The sequence below is a fragment of the Mauremys mutica genome, chromosome 7 (assembly GCF_020497125.1).
Source record: "Mauremys mutica isolate MM-2020 ecotype Southern chromosome 7, ASM2049712v1, whole genome shotgun sequence".
In the NCBI taxonomy this organism is placed as follows: Eukaryota; Metazoa; Chordata; order Testudines; family Geoemydidae; genus Mauremys; species Mauremys mutica.
In genome coordinates, this window is record NC_059078.1 from 11,582,814 (window position 1) to 11,600,388 (window position 17,575).

The window sequence follows — 17,575 nt, forward strand, 5'->3', positions numbered from 1 at the left end:
GTGGAAATCCATTTCTGCAAAGCTAAGGTATTCATATGGATCCTGCAGGGGATCAGCACATGGTATAAGATGGAGGGGGATGTATGGAGTCTGTAAGTGAAAGCTCTTTGCAGCTCAGTGAGCAACTACGAGACTGGAAAAGCATAAGGAAGGTGAGAACATTCATCCAGGGTGTTTCTCATATGAAGTTACATTTTCAATAAGCCTACTAGAAGGTCAGGAAAACCAAAGAACTGATTGAATCATTAGCCCCTCTCACACTGCTGTCTGGTGTTTTCATAGGGAATGTCAGGGAATTATAAACTTTTCTCTAAGAACAGTACCACACGTAGCATAAACACTGCGTTCAAAGTCTCTAGGCAAAGAAGCCAGGCTTGCCAGTTACTTGCAGAGTTTAGAGCACTGTATAGGTATTTTCTATCACTGCAGGTAGTTTTCCCTTCATTCTAGTCACTTTGTTATTAATGAAGCTGTTAATAAGGTACACGAATTATAAAACTTTAAGGTTTTGTAGTATAGTTAAAAACATCTAAGAATTAGTACATGTATATTGGCATTCGTATTGCTTGATGGGTTATCAAGTTGTAATAATATGATATACAGAGAAACCCATAGAGGGTATTGCATTATAAGTAATGCCTGGTCTGCATTTAAAAGTTTTGCTGGCCTAAATATGTCAGCTAGGAGCATGATATTTGTGGTTCCAGCCAAAACCCCAAAGTAGATGCAATTATACCCAGCAAAAAATACTTTTTTGCTGGTATAAATCATGTTCTACACTAGGAGGGTTTGCCAGTCTAGCTATACCACCAAACCTTTTAAGTATAGACAAGACCTAAGTCAATTTTGTATTTCTATTAAACTGGTCTCACTGAATTCTTCAATGCTCACGTAGAACCAGGATTTTATTTTGCCTTTATTACTGCTCTTCATATGTTTATCTAAATGTAAGGGAGAGAAGGTTTGTGGGCGGGTGCCAGTCTTCTTCCATCAATAATAGCTCATATGTAGCTTGTGACAGACTCAAACTTCTTGGAATGTCAGGACAAATTGTATGCCCCACATGGGTATGTTTGCTTCCTGCGGTTGGTGAGTGGGGTCATGGAAGGTTAACAGTGAGGCCTTGATTGTGCAAATCCTAGCACAGTGAGCAGTAGGGTTCTAGTGCAGGTGTGAGCAGAAGTTACGCTCAGACACAAGTAAGCTGAAGTGCTGGACACAGTCTTCTGCACTGAGCTGAATTAAGTTTCTATCCCCGTATGCATCCCGTTCCTGTCTCTGGAGAATGTAGGTTTAAACAGGAGTCAGAGAATGAGCCTGGTCTTAAATGAAATTCTTAGCATGTTCATGAAATCCTTAGCTACTTATTTCCCTCACAGGCCTGACTTCTGCTACTGAATAGGTAGGTGTAACTTGGCAACCGTTCTCTCCTTAGCACAGGATCCATCATCCCTTCTGTTCTGCTCATCGCACTTGGCCTTGCATTTATATGAGTAACACTGGTACCGCTGCTAGGCAGGATTGAAATCTCAAAGCAGCAATGTTGCCAAAACACCACCACTGAACATGTTCATCAGCACAAATCAAATCTCACATGTTACAAAATGGACTGAAAAAATGGAGCCTAACTGATTGGTTAGGCCTTGTGCTACAGGTGGACAACTGGGACATGATTCTGCCGTCCTTATAAAGGCAAAGCTCATTATGTTCAATGCAAGTTTTGCCTAAGTAAGGACTACAGCATAAAGCCTGTTATACAAAAAGAGAATCTGTTAAATACACCAGATTCCTCAGTTCCGTATTCCAGAGGGAACAATAGCCGCTACTATTTGTTTCAGTTTGTTCATCAATAGTGAATAAACTGCTGTGGTAGCCTCCGGACTCTGAGGAGCCCCGTATCTCCAGCGACGTCTCCAATGTTGAAGTTCTTATAGCTGGTGTTGAAGCTGACAATGCCGGGGAGAAGGTGGACGTATGGAAAATAGACTCTCTGCTCATGGTGTCTGGCTGTAAACTGATTGGAAGTCTATTTTCAAAACTTCTCTAGGCTGAGAATGACTCCCAGAGACAGCTCAAAGATTTCAAAGGCAAGAGCTGCTGACGGCATCTGTCATTTTTTGCAAAGAGAGGGTGGCATTTGTTGCTGTTCCTTTTATGGTGAATAGGAGTGTGAAAGGCACATTAGGAGCCAAGAGTCTAACTCCCATTGAAATCCAGTGGGAGTTGGGTGCCTAACTACCCTTTGCACCTTTGAAAATCTCCTCCTATATTAAGGAGAGCATTATTTCACATCAGGAGTCTACCTGCTTATGTGTCAGACATAACATTACAGTTAACAGGAGACCAGAGAACTTGGAAAAATACCCATGTGTTTCAGCTATTGCATAGTGAATGTAGATATGCACATACCGGAAGTACTATCACACAAGCAAGGTTTTGGGCTTCTGGTGGGCTGATAGGACCAACTGAACACAGGATTGCTAGAGGTTGTTATTTGTACTGCAGTAGTGCTTAGGAGCCTCAGTCACGGAGCAGGACCCCATTGTGTTAGGCTATGTACCAAACACAGAACACAAAGATAGTCCCTGTCCCAAAGAGCTTACAATCTAAGGAATTTCCATGCTTGAATGAACCCAAAATGCAAATCAAGCTTGAATTGAGATAGCCAAGCGTCATCTGGTTTTGAGAAGAACATTTTGCATGGCTTAAATGCTAAATCATAAATCAACGTAAGTTCTCTTTAAATGTGCATGCATCTCTAGTGAAATTTCTGATGAATCTGGGCTGAACTTTGAGTTTCTTACTAAGCTCTAACTTTTGTGTCAAGATACAAAACTATTTGTAACTCTGTTACCAGAGTGCAATCTCACTACTCAAAGGGTTTAGCAGTAGGTTATCTCTTTAAATGTTTAGACCATAGACTTTTGTTGCTTAATGTGGTTTTTAGTTGTACTATCTCCCTCTAGAATGTCAAGAAGTGAAGAATAACATAAATTAGGGGTTTGAAGCATTTAAAAATATCTGTTTGTCCCAGTCCACTCCCATTAAGCAGAAATGAATACACTTTCTTGCAGAATATAGCATTCTGCTAACACACACAAGATGAGAGGGAAATTCACAATCTGCTCCAAATCAGTTGGAGATGTTCAGAGATGTTAAAGATTATGCTGTTCCTGCCGAAGGCCTCTAGTCATGGTGGATGCTTGCTAGTTTTTCCTAAGCCCAAGAGTTAAGTGTAATTTACACTCCTTTTAAAAGAAGCATTAGAAGAAGATAGAGCTGAGACCAACACATCTCCCTGATTTTTAGAAAAAAAAATTGAGGAAAAGATCTTTATGCAATAGCTTCAAACCAATATAATTAATCAGTGGCAATTGCAAGGTATTAGCTACAGCACTGGCTTTTTGCCTGGAAAACACACTTCAAGGCATTTTTACACCGATAAGTAGGCTTCATTAAAGGACAATTAGCATCAGACAGCACCAGGAAAGGGCTTCATGTGATTCATCAAGCCCATAAACAAGGTGCTTCCACCACTGTTCCATTTCCAGACAAGGACAGATTTTGCATAATCTTATTACAATCCGAGATCATATTGACTGAAATTTGGATGTGGCCTAGATTTCAGCCAGTGGATTAAAGGGACGGGGGATGGTTTGTTCTATGTTCTGGTTCCTTGCAAAAATTCCTGTGTGGTAATTAACTCAAGGATTCTCAAACATTTGTATAGTGTAGGACACCTGATAATAGAGAGATTGTCTCAGGAACGCTACTTCCTCCACATATTGCTATCTTTCTTCCTATTCACAATCCCACAACTCCTCTGTCACAACTACAGAAATTGCTTATGTGGCGATGTAATAGTAGGAAAGTAATAGTGTATTTTAAATTCTTTTTACTGCAGTGAAGAGCCTGGACACTGTGCAAGTAAAGGCGGAGGAGGCAGCACCATGTGGTCTGCTAGGTCTCCACACACCACAGTGGAGAGTTTCTGATTAATTTGTTTTCTCCACCCTCAGGAAGAACTAATGACCAGTACCAGGAAAGTTATTTATTTTATTGAGTCATCTGTGTACGCTCATGCACACACCCACACACGCTTGTACATCAAGGTCATGGAAATTAAATCCTTGGTAGGAAAATTGCTCTCTGCAGGTATAGTCTTGTGAATTTTGGTTCCATAGGTGAATGTTTTTTTTTTCCACTGGAGAGATTAGAAGGAATCAAAAAGAAAATCTCATTTGCGTGACACAGTTTTGTTTAGTCAGTCACCAGCACCAGGTATGTCTCTTTTACGGAGTCCTAAATGTTAAAGCCAGAAGGGACCATTACAGTCATCAAGGCTGACCTCCTGTGCAAAACAAGACATAGACTTTCTTCTGTTAGTCTGCAGGAGGAAACACCCAAACTGTTGATTAACAATCTTTTTTTAATGATTATTGTTAGCTGCTGCTTTTTACTATTTAACTCTTGGTCCTTCAGTCGACAATCTGTGCTGCAGTCACCTTCTCACCGTCCTATTGAAATCACGGTGGAAAGATAAGAAGTACCTTATATAGTACACAGGTCTGGACTGCAGGTGCATTTTGTCCAAGGTACTATATCCAGAATGTCATTCAGGTGTGAAGACGCTAATTTGAGTGTATGGTTTCTCAGTTAACTTTGCCTCTATGGTGACTCAAAACTGTTAGTAGTAGAGATAATAATAGTGCCACCAACATAGATAAGTTTCAGAGTGGCAGCCGTGTTAGTCTGTATCAGCAAAACCAACAAGGAGTCCTTGTGGCACCTTAGAGGCTAACATAATAAGCTTATGCCCAAATAAATTTATTAGTCTTTAAGGTGCCACAAGGACTTTGTTGTTTCAACATAGATAAGTGAATACAATGTGCTAAGCCTAAAAGGAAGAGCAGTAGTTCTACATCAGTGGAAAAAAAGATACTTGGTTGAGCCTGATGATTCATTGATGGCCTTTTGTTTTGTGGAAGACTGCTGGGTGCTGAAAGTAGCTCTAGGCAATGGAAGTATAATGGTAATGGATGTTGCCCTTCTCCCTTTGGTTTAACTCCACTGACACCAGAGGTGAATTTGCCCCGTTTTGGTTTTGCTGGAATACGGTTTATTCAAATTCTTAACTTCAGTGGTACATTCTGTAGACTACGATTTTATAAAAACCTCACAGCAGGCTGCAAGCCTGGCTCAAAGTCAGAGCACAGTCACACTACAGCAATATTTGGAATTTTGCTATAGCTTCTCATTTAAATAAGCGAGCAAGAAAGGTGCACACTGCTTATGCTTAGCGATAGGTTTTCCTGTAGCAGAGACTCTTACTAGCACATGAAATTAATCTTGATGTCTTTGGTTATGGGAAAGTGACTATAAAGCTTAGGGTGCTTTGTCATGCCCTGTCATCTGACTGATGCCAATCATCCCTTTTCACTAGCTCCAGACAATGAAGTAGAAAGGAAAGCTAATGCAGTGATTACTTATCTTTTTTTTCTAAAAGAGGTAATGTCTGACTGACCTCATTCCCCTCTACACCAGCCCAGGCGATAGAACACATGGGACAGGGAAGGCTCTGTTGTACAAATGAGGCCAGAGAGTGCATTTGCATCTGTCATTCCCAAATGCACTTAAAACCTTGTTCCCCCTCTCGCTCTCTCTTTATCTTAACTCTGATCCTTCTCACAAGATTGAGAAAACTGAGATGTTCTGTGCTGAACATATGATACTCAACTAGGAACAGAAAGGCAGATTGTCATTGATGACAGAATTGGTTTGACCTAACTTGTCTCTAGTCCTCTGTATATGTCATCTCTATGTCCTCCACTGTCTTCCTGCTTGACACTGTGTACATTGTAAAGTATATGTGTTTGCATGAACTTGTGTGAAGCAAAACTGTAGCATCTCTCAGAGCTCTAGCTGGCACAGAAGCACCAACTCCATGGGTGCTCCAGAGCACCCATGAGAAAAAAAATAGTGGGTGCTAGCACCCATCCGCAGTGCCCCCTCCACCCGAGCACCTCCCGCCTGCTGGCAGACCCCATCAATCAGCTGCTCCTCCTCCCTCCCAGTGCCTCCTGCCCACCGCAATCAGCTGTTCAGCAGCATGCAGGAGGTGCTGGAGGGGAGAGGAAGGAGCAAGGGTGGGGCATGCTCAGGGGAGGGGACGGAATAGAGAGGGGTGGGGGCGAGGTAGGTGTTTGGGGGAAGGGGTGGAGTTGGGGCAGGGCCTGGGGTGGAGCAGCGGTCGGACATCCCCAGGCAACCTAGAAAGACAGCGCCTCTGAGCTGGTATGTGAATACCATTATTAACGGGAGCATGCAGTGTTGTTGTAGCCATGGTGGTGCCAGGATAGGAAAGAGAGACAAAGTGTGTGAGGTAATATCTTTTATTGGACCAACTTCTGTTGGTGAGAGAGACAAGCTTTCAAACCACACAGAGCTCTTCTTAATCACTATCATTTGACAAAACATTGGAATTCAGGTAAATGCACTTGGAAAGGACTTCATTGATCAAAACACAATGCTCTTATTTTTACACAGATTAGTCAGACCACATGGCTGTTCCTACGAATTTCTTTGGTAGAATATCAATGTGCAATTATGTTAACATTTTAGAAGGAGTTTTTGACCATATCACAGTTATTATATATAGTTACATTATTCATATTATAATTGTATGGTTGTAATGGTTCAAATGTCACTGCCTTTTGCAAGAGAAGAACTTTGGTGGTGGCAGAGCTGGTCAGGACATTTTTGACAAAACTGTTTTTTGCTGGACAAGGGTGATTTGTTGAAACTAAAACTTTCCCCCAATGAAACATTGGTTGCGAAAGTTTTCTCAGGTCCAGGATAGAATTGGTGATCAGCCAGCGAGAGCCCCTCTCCCCAGTCACTGGAGATGTGAGACACCCTAGGTTTAAGTCTAAGGGAGTCCCTGATTCAGACCCGGGACTTGACCCTGAGCTTCCCATATTCCAGATGAGTGCCCTGACTACAAGTTAATTGGTTGCACTTACTCCCTGCTGTTGGCTCTCCATTAACTGAAGGAATATTTAATTATTTATCCAAAGGGAACAGGTCCAACAAGAGAAAGTAAGAGAAGGTGCTAGAGACTGACTCTGTAGCCTGGTCATTAGGACACTCACTTGGGCTGTGGGAAACTCAGGGTTGAGTCCCTGCTCCAATAAATATTTAGTTATGAAGACAAAGTGGAAGAGCTCCAACAGGAGAGACTGAGAGCAACCCATCCACCAATCAGCCTGTGGCCATGGCACTCATCTGGAATGTGGAAGGCCCAGGGTGAGTCCCTGATCTGAATCACGGAGAATAATGACTTGAACCTGGGTCCCTCACAGTCCAGCCCAGCAGACTATTCTGGGGTAGGGACTTGTGGGGTCACGTATCCCCCAGATTTATGCATGGGTTTGCTGGCCAGGCTCCCTCCTTGTGCGGCAGCTCCTGGAGCTGGCGAGCTGCAAGCTGCGGCCCTGGGAGCTGCAGGGAGAGACCACTGAGAATAAGGGAGGGGGCATGCCTGGGGGAGGAGTGACTCAAGCTGTTTGGGGGTGGGGCAAACCTTTAAATTGTGCCCTCCTCCCCCACTCTCAGCTGGTACCAGTCATCGTTGGGACTCTCCCTCTCTCTCATTTTTTCTCAAAAAACTTCAAAAGCTCTTGTTTTGCCTCATTGCAGAACAGGACATTTTTTCTGGAATATCAAAAATCTTTGCGGGATGGGAAAACCATTCCTGTCCAGCTCTAGGTGGTGGTAGTTCTCATCTCCAGGAAAATAAGGGATGTCTGATCATAGTATGTCATATTGATTTCATAATGCACAATAGGTCATATGATCAGCTGTTTTTCTAGTCTAATTCTAATGTAGACTAATTCTAATGTAATGTAGAAAAATGGTTAAAATAGCAATAAAAGTGTTTTAATTGGTCACTTTCCATTGGTCCATTACCCTGGACTTACATGAGCCAAAATTTATATATATATTGTGATAGAGCCAGGCCAGTTGGGTACAGCAGAATAGCAGAAGGCAGATATACTGGCCACTGGATTAACAGTTTTCTGTTCCCTGACTGACCAGAGCAGGGGCTGCTCCAGGCTAATGAGAACACCTGACTCTAATTAACCTGCAAAGAGTCAGGTGAGGCCATTAAGCTAATGTGACCAGCTGACTCTAATTAAGGCCCCGCTGATACTATAAAAGGGCTCACTCCAGTCAGGCAGAGGAAAGCTAGGGAGCCAGAGGAGAGGAAGTGCGGCTGAAGGGCTGGTTACTGAAGACACCCTCAAACCATCGTTAAGGGAGCCCTAAGGTAAGGGTGAAGAAGGGAGAAGCAGGAGAGCTGTGGGGAAGTGGCCCTGGGAAATGTAGCAACTCTGGCAGTGAAAGGTTGGCTGCCAACAGCTGCTACCATTAGGGTCCCTGGGCCGGAACCCGGAGTAGAGGATGGGCCTGGGTTCCCCCCAACCCACCACTACAGGAACATCTCCTGGGAGGGGAAGTCAGGCCCTTGTCAGGACAGGAGGCTAAACTGTTCTATAATAAGCTCCCAGGGACAACAGAGACTGTGGGAGTTCTCTCACCAACCTCCTTGCTGGCCTATGATGAAAAGGGCTCAGTAGACAGTAACCCTGGCCCTAGAGAGAGAAGGGCTACGTGGAGGGTCATAGTGAGCCCCTGAGGCTAGCATAAACCGCCTAGAAGTGCAGGACCCGCGGGGGCAAGGTCAGAGCTCTGCCACAATATGGAAATTTATATATCTATGGAAAATAGAAATAAGGTTACTTTATCATTTATGCTTCTAGTGAAAAAAGGATGACACCCATTTTGGAAAGACTCATGTGACCAGGATGTACAGTTTAAAATGAATGCATAGCACAGCATCTTCTGTAATATATCTCTCTGGATAAAACTGCAGCAATGCATCATAATACAAGCTTCCTTGATTCTATGAAGAGACTCAGAACTGCTCTCTAATCTCTTCCTACATGACTACTTTCTAGATGGATCCATTTTACAAAACAGATTAATAAGACCACTGAGGGCTTTCTTTCTGAGTACATGTCATAAACACACAGTCCATTGAAGGCGGTTGGTTGTCAAATCTAAATTAAATAACATAGTGTGCTACTAGTATGACCATTACAATTATCGCTGCATTTTTAAGGATTTTGAAAACATATATTTATGACCTTTGGAGCCTCCACAACATAGTTTTACAGCTGAGGTTTTTTTTTTTGAAAATCTTCACTTTCTCTCTTTGGATGAGGATTCCACAGATACACAAGCAATTGCCTTTAATGCTAACAGGAGTTATGTAGATATATTATGGTGCTTATATGGAAATTACGTAACAGAATATTGTGGGGCAGGCTATTGTGAAGCATGAGGCAGGAAATGATACATACAGTAAAGATACAATGATAGGAAAACTGCAAAAGTGAGATGCAATAGTGGACTAAAGGAAAGTGCTGACCGCTCAAAAAGAGGCTGAGCTATGAAAGGGCACACAAAGTTTAGCAGAAGAACAAACAGGCCAAGTGACAACCAGAAATTGCTCAGCAGTCCAAAATCCAGAACCAGAACAGTGTGTAACAGTGGTTCAATGGGAGGAGGTAAGAGGAAGGCATTTACATGAATGAGAGTCAAAGTAGGTTCAAGTATTGGTGTGTGGGTAGCACAATTCCCATGTTAGTTTAAGCAGATATAGGCTGCAAACAACATAAATAATTCCATATATTTATAGCTCATAGCAATTCTTCTCCCACAAGATCTTCAACAACCAGAATATGGTCTGTTTTTACTACAACTGTTTTACTACACATTCTGCAATGTAAATCAACGGTCTAACAATGAGTAAATAAATTGTTAGGGGGCTTATTCCTTCACCCTCTCACTTCCCTGGTCCTTCTCATATGAACAGAGAACAACAATACCTGAAGTCCAAAGGTGCAAACAATTCAATGTTTATTGGGGTGAACTTCCAGCAAGCATGATTCCAGTTTCCTTCCTTAGTGTCCCCCTTCCCAGCTCTGACACCACAGAGCCTTGTCTGTGTCCCTGTTTCTGTTCCCATCCCCTGTTCCCTTTTCCCGCTTTAGCAAAACATGATCCCAATTCCCCCATCCCCAGTTCCTGTTCCCAACCCCCCCCCACTTCCTGATTGACTGCAGACTATATAGTAAAACTTGAATTCTGCTTAGCTATACCTTAACCAATCATTTTACTGAAATTTAACTAACCAATCCTAACATACTGTAACATGGTTATTTAACCAATTATATCCCACCACCTTAATTAGTTTACACCCAGCAAAATTAATTATACAGCAGACAGAAACAGTCACAGAACCAGACAGAGATTATACAGACAAACAACAGGGAAGTGGAGACTACAGTGATAGAACAATACAGAAATGAGGATTTCACATCCCAGCTATTGATAAGTGAGTTCTTGCTAGACAGGATGCTATCAAACTAAGTTTCCTTTTACATCTTCTAGGCTCTTTCCTTTCTCTGTAGGTGAGAGGAATATCAGGGCAGGATTGTATTCCTAACAACCCAATAGCACCTTATTTCAATGTGACTAGCTTGGAATGTGAGGATGTGACCATACACTTCCCAGCTTATGGCTGCCTAACTACATCTTAGCTGAAGGCCTTAGCCTGTCTCAGTAAGAGAAGGCCATTACACAGACAGACAGTGATTTTGATTCTTTCTTTTATACCTCTGTAACTAGCTAAGTGATAAGAATGCACCTAAATTCTTAAAGTATAGGCCTTTGCAGACAGGCCCAAATATCTATCTCCTAACATAAATAAGGAGGATATTTAAAATAAATGGAGAATATTTTAAGAGTTTCTACCTGGGAAAGTCAATGAAAATGTTTAAAGATTTTTCCGTAGTTAAAATGCTAACAGTTTTCTCCCTATATTTAATAACATAAAGGAAACTGAAATGAAATCCTTAAGCAATAATTACCAGTATGATGTCAGCTTTTTGTGTTGTACAGCAAAGGGTCACACTGAGGGTGGGAAGGGGGATTGATCTAAGTTACACAACTTCAGCTACGTGAATAATGTAGCTGAAATCAACTTACTTAGATTGACTTATTGTGGTGTTTTCACTGCGGGAAGTCAACTGCTGATGCTCCCCGCCTACACTTCTCACTCCAGTGGAGTACTGGAGTTGATGGGAGAGTGCTTGGCAGTTGATTTATTGTGTCTAGACTAGATGTGATAAATCAACCCCTGCTGGATTGATCACTGCCTGTCAATCCACTGGGTAATCATAGAATATCAGGGTTGGAAGGGATGTGAGGAGGTCATCTAGTCCAACCCCCCACTGGGCTAATCCCCGGCCATATTTTTGCCCCCGATCCCTTAACGGCCCCCTCAAGGATGGAACTCACAACCTTAGGTTTAGCAGGCCAATGCTCAAATCACTGAGCTATCCCTAAACATATGCTTAATGCTTGTCTTGAACAGGGAATGCTTCCTTGAATTGGGGCCTCATTTTGCAGGAGGTTGTGCAAATCTTATTTTTAGCATCAGTTCATGTGAATCAAAATGAAACTTAGTTGAAATCATTTGAATTTTATATGCCTCGGGATTATAAACCTTTGCAAAACTGAAAAGTTTTCAGATGGTTTCATACAAAAATATAAGCCATCTCTTGCACTGATGGGAGTGGAGGTGATTCACCCTCAATTTTACCCAAATTCTTGAAAGTCAACAAACTTTTTTGGCAAATTGAGGCTGAAGTTTGTGTTTCTAAATTAAAATGATTTCAGATGAGTATCGCCTGTTCCAGGTTTTAATTCTGAAAGTTTCTTGCAACTCTCCCTTTTTAGCTTTCCTTCAACAGAACAGCGACCTAAGGCTAAGGCTGCGAGTCTGTCACAGAGCTCACGGAAGTCATGGATTCTGTGACTTTCCAGGACCTCTGTGACTTCTGCAGTGACTGGTTCGACTGAGCCCAGCGCTGCCCGAGCAGCTCAAGCGGCCTCCAAGCCAGCTGCACTGGCTTCTGCTGGGACAGTCTTGGGCCACCACGTGCCCCATCCCTCCCCAAACAGCAGTGGTGGTCTCAGGCCACACCTTCTGCCCTTCCCGCTTCGGTCCCGTGCCACATGTCCCGAGCACCAGCAGTGCCCCCGGGCAACCCCCTTCCCCAGAACACCTGTGGCTCCCCCTGAGTTCCCCCCTCCAGAGCACCCAAGATTTAGTTAGGGGTCTATAGCACAAGTCATGCATAGGTCACGAGCTGTGAATTTTTGTTTATTGCCCATGACCTGACCGTGACTTTTATTAAAAATACCCATGACTAAATCTTAGCCTTAACTTTGGCCAATGAAGATTTCCAATCTGTACGGCAAGATGTCAAACTTTTCCAGATGAGGGGTCTGAATTCCATATTTAACTGTGGCATGTGCACTGGAGTTCAAATTATGCTCCCTAGAAAGCACAGTGCAATGCCCGTTGATGTTAATAGGAGGTTTGCACTGAGAGGAGAATATGACCTTTATGTAGTAACTAGATCTTTAGCTATTATTTGTTAATTTGTTCAGTATCATACGGTCTCATTCATCACTCAGTGAGAAAATCTCTTCCTCTTTAGACCAGTGCTATTTTGCCCTGGGTTTCCCTTCCTTCTTCATCCTCCTTTCTCTCTTTCTCTCCCACTTTCCTGCCTTTGTGACTCTTCCCTGCAGCAACTCCCAACCCAGTGGGCTTCACTCCCACCCCTATGACATCCCATCTATTGAAATTGTCAGTGATTAACTATCTTTGCTTCAACCAGACTGACAGCGGTGTGAACCCTCCTCTTCCCTAAGTCATTGTTTCAGGCTTTTGGCAGACTCAGGCAGACATCGCTTGATCCACAACATTTGGTTCATATTTGGAAGGTTTTTTTCAGTCATGAGGGATAGAAACATTTTGCTTTTAAAGTGACACCGTAGATTGTGCAGAATCTGAATATGTCACGTCTTTAAATTCTTCAGGTAGGCCAGATCCAGTCCAAGAGCGGTATGTTTAAGACCCACTGCTATAGGGTCTTGAAGTCAATGGGAGTTAAGCACATTTCTTAAAGCTAAGCACATTCTTAAGTGCTTTTCTGAATATGGATGGGACAGTTCCTGTGCTTAAAGTTATGCTTATGTGCTTAAGTGCTTTGCTGAATAGGGGCCTAAATCGCTATTAAAATGTGGGACTAAAACCAGTTTGTAATCTCTTATATTGACTTCTCAAATGATGTGACTGTCTAATAAGATCACTGCTATCTGCAACAGGCTTGAAGGCAGGGATCAGTAGGAACCTGAAACTTTCATTGTTCACAGTTTGCACATAGTGAGAAGTGTTTCTCACCACTGTGACTATGAGACTGCTGTGATGTGCAAAGCTGATGTAGCGTTGCTTTAACTTGCTATTGCTGTTCTCTCTGCATCTGCTGTCTGCTTGTCTCATGCTTTTCGGAATGGCTGAGTTGTCTTTTTTGGGCTTTTGCCAATTTGTTTTATTGTTTGTTTTGATTAGCTGTATAGTTTTGATTTTATTTATTTATTTTAGATTCTTAGTGTTGATAGGTAGGGGATAGTTAATACCTGGACTGCTAACACTAAGGTACGTATTTTTAACAATAAGGACAATTAACCATTGGAACCATTTACCAGGTTCCAATGGTTGTGGTGGATTATCCATCACTGACAATTTTTAAAGCAAGATTGGATGTTTTTTGAAAAGATGTGCTCTAGGTCAAACAGGAATTAATTCTGGGAAGTCTTATGGCCTGTGTTATGCAGGAGGTCAGACTAGATAATAAGTGATCTATGTAGGTCTTATAATCTATGAACACATTTTGTTTGGGGGTGAAGAATATATAGTACAGTAAAACTCTTAAGCAAAACTTTGTCTCTGATTCTATTTCTCTAGGTGTTTATCTGGCCCTCATCACCACGGCAACTAAGCACATCCTAATCATTAATAGATTTTATCTTCACAGCACCCCTGTGAGGTAGAGCAATATTATCCCTGTTTCACAGATGGGTACATAAAGTCACAGAGAGAGTCTGTAGCTGAGCCAAGCATTGAATCAAGAGATCCCGACGCCCAGTTCAGTGCCCTAACCATTAGACCACACTGCCTCTTAATTCACCCAAGCTGGCACAGAAGTTGCCTGTGTCAGCCTGGTCCCATGCATCGGTGGAGAATTTGCCCTCGAGGTGAATGACAGTGCCATGACTGCTGCTTTCCCTTAAGATTTTCTGCCTGGCAGAGGCAGCTTTGAAATCTGCTGGGGACTCTAGAGGTACTCTGCCAACTGCAATGCCTGAGAATTGGAATATTCCCACCCCCATCCTAGCCATGCCCCCTCCCTAGTCAGTACCATTTCTTTATTTTTACTGTGTTGGCTTTTGTAGGACTTCTAGAGAAGAGGTTTCAGCCACTTTCTGCTATTGCAATCTCCTTGGTAGACTTTCTGCCCTGGGGGCCTACATAAACAAAGTCTTAATAGTAGACCTTAAGGTCCTGTTCCCGATTGAAGATAGAAGAAAAATGCCAAGGGAACTGGATGTAGCTTTAATATTAGGGCTGCAGAGTAGGAGAAACATGACTTTAATCTGTAGCCTCCTATGGATTCACGTAATTATACCCAGCACGGGGTGAACTGGCCATTAAGCGGTATTCAGGTCTACCAACAACCTCTGCTTGATTTTCCTGTGGAATCACATGACTGTGAAGGCTCATATGACAGCAGGAGTAGAGAAGCTGCCTTCTGCTCACTGTTGCCTTGTTAGGGGGAAACCAGGCAGCTGGGAAGAATCTGTGTTGAGGAGTGAAGGTCTATGCAGCACAGCAGGGCAAAAGACTATTGAGCCAGCCAGCAAAGGACTTGGTTTGTTGAAGAACCAAAAGACTCTACTCACCTTAGCAATGTCTCCTGAAGAGGGAAACTGAGACAATGGTTGTTCTCTTGACAGGTAAGCTGAACACTCATATCCCAGTTATAGGCCCTCTCCTTGCGTGTTTGCTGGAAGTGAGGTTTGCTGGCATCTCTTTTGGCAGCAAAGAGCATAGACTCAAAGCAAAGGATCTATCTGCCTGGAAGGTTCAGAAAATCCTTTATAGTTTTCTTGAGCACATGGGCTCAGTCCTTTTTATTAATAGAAACTGTTTGTTTAGTGCTATTCAGCAAGCATGGATCTTTTAATACATTTTTAATCATATCTTTCATAAACTTACAGCTGGTAATGAAATTCCACATACGATGAGCTGCTTTGAAGCTGGAAGCGCATCTCACTGAATAGCCTGCCAATTTTCATCATATATGTTTCTAAGTCCAATAGCGTCTGCAGTCCTTTTGGTTCTTTGGTGATTAGCGCCAGATCGTATAAAGCTTGTATATAAAATCTCCGAAGCAGCTGGCTTCTGTGCGAGTCTCCAGTACATCAGCTTTTCATATGTCAGCATTTAAATAACTTAGCTGGAGACTTTTGATCATCCTTAAAGGGAAGAATTACCTGCTTTGCTTCACTGTTATGCTCATTATTCCTGCAGGCCTGTCACTTCTGCCAGGGATATTTACAAACCAAATCACAACTGCTCTGGCTACTTTCAATCAATAGACCATGAACGAAGGATTATCACATTTATTTACAAACTTCTAAATAGCAGGGCAATTATGAAGATTGATTGGGTATTCACCTGTACTTGTACCTTCTGTAGTTTTAAAATGATCCTCGGGCTTTTCATTTTTAATGAATGATGCGACCAAATATTGTACTTGCGCAGTCTAAAAGGAAGATCTGATTTGCCTCTGGAACTCCTGGTACACTTTGTGTTGTCCAGCTATGTGACTGTGGTATATTTGTGTTCAAGTAACACCTAGATCATTGTGCAAGGTGATGTACAAACACTTGGTAAGAGGCAGGCTGTGCCCCAAAGGGAATACAAGCTACATAGACAAGGCAGACAATGGGTGAGAGAATGGGAGTAGGAGTATCCCCATTTTAGAGATGGGGGAAATGATGTTCACGTAGAGTTAGATGCATAAGTCCCTGTTTCAGGTGCCTATGTCTCTGCCGTGCTGCACAAAATGCCTGCTGAACACTGTAGGAGCCTAAACTCAGCACAAAAGTTTTTGCAGTAAAAGTAGCCAGATGCCTATATTTCTGAGCATGTGCACTGCTGCCTCCCTCTAGGCATCTGGACACCTCTCTCCCGAGCTAGGCACAAACCTGGAGAAGATAGGTGTTCACCCCCCTAAATCCTGTGGGGGGCCGGATCTGATAGGTGTCCTCTTGCCAAGCCTACTGGATTGAGCCTACCAGATTGTGCTCTCTTAAAGAGCCATTTGGGCCAGAGAGCGTGAGCGAGCACAGTCATGAGAATGACTCTGCAGCTAGTGGTCAGAGCACTCACCCAGGACCTGGGAGACCCCCGGTCCAATGCCCCTGCTCCAGTGACACGCTCTGCTGTGGAAATGCTTCAACAGAAGAGATTGAGGAAGCCCCCTACCCTCATCAGAATATCCAATGGTACAGTGGTTAGAGAACTTGCCTGAAAGGTGGCAGATCCCTGTTCAAATCCCTTCTCCCCCTCCAACGGAGGGAGAACTTGCACTGGGGGTCTCTCACATCTCAGGTGAGTACCCTAACACCTCGTCTAGAGGGGTACGTGGGAGGTCGTCATTCTTCCCTCCTTCCCCGGCTTCCTGCAAAAATAGCGCAGGCATCTAACTCCAAAGAGGCTTTCCAGCTGTGAATCGGTGCCTCCCTGCAGCTTGGACTTGGGTGCCTATCTCCTTGACAGGAATAGGGCTTAGCACACACCCCTCTTGTTGGCATCCCCCATAGGCTAGGTTAGGCAGCTCCCTGATTAGTGCGCTGGCTTTAGTGAATCAGAGTCTAAGGAGCATATATCTCCCCATTGATTGTATGCAGTCATAAAGCATAGTACTAAGCATGTACTCCCTAAGATAACATAGTGCTCTTCATGTTTCTTTTGTCACATGTCACTGGGACCGAAGTCTGATCCTGATAGAAAGTAAGGCGTGTGGAACTGGGCTCACTATTTGCAGTGGAGATAATGAGGCAAATTCTCTACCGGTGTAAATTGGCACACCTGCATTGAAACGAATGGAGTGTCATCTGCACCAGCTGAGAATTTGGCCGGGGGGGAGGGTATTGTGACTCCTCACTAGAGCTGGGCTGAGCAGGAGCTGGGAGAATTTTATGTAGCCATCCACTTGGGAGTTGAATTCAGGTCTTCTTTGTGTTCTGCAGATAAATGACAACGTCTGCTAACCTGTTTGAGGTTCACATCAGTGGGATGAATGTAACAGCCTGTGCATTGCTTGCTGGGGGCCTCACTCAGATCCCATTGAAATCTCTGTTTCTCTTGACTTCAGTGAGTTTTGAATCAGGCACAAACTGTTCACTGTAGATATTGAGAAATTGCTATTGGATAATCAAGCTGTGTGATTCGCCAGCTAAATTGCATGCTGGTTTTTTTTTCCTGTTCCCTAATTGGATAACTGTAAAATTAATAAACCAAAGT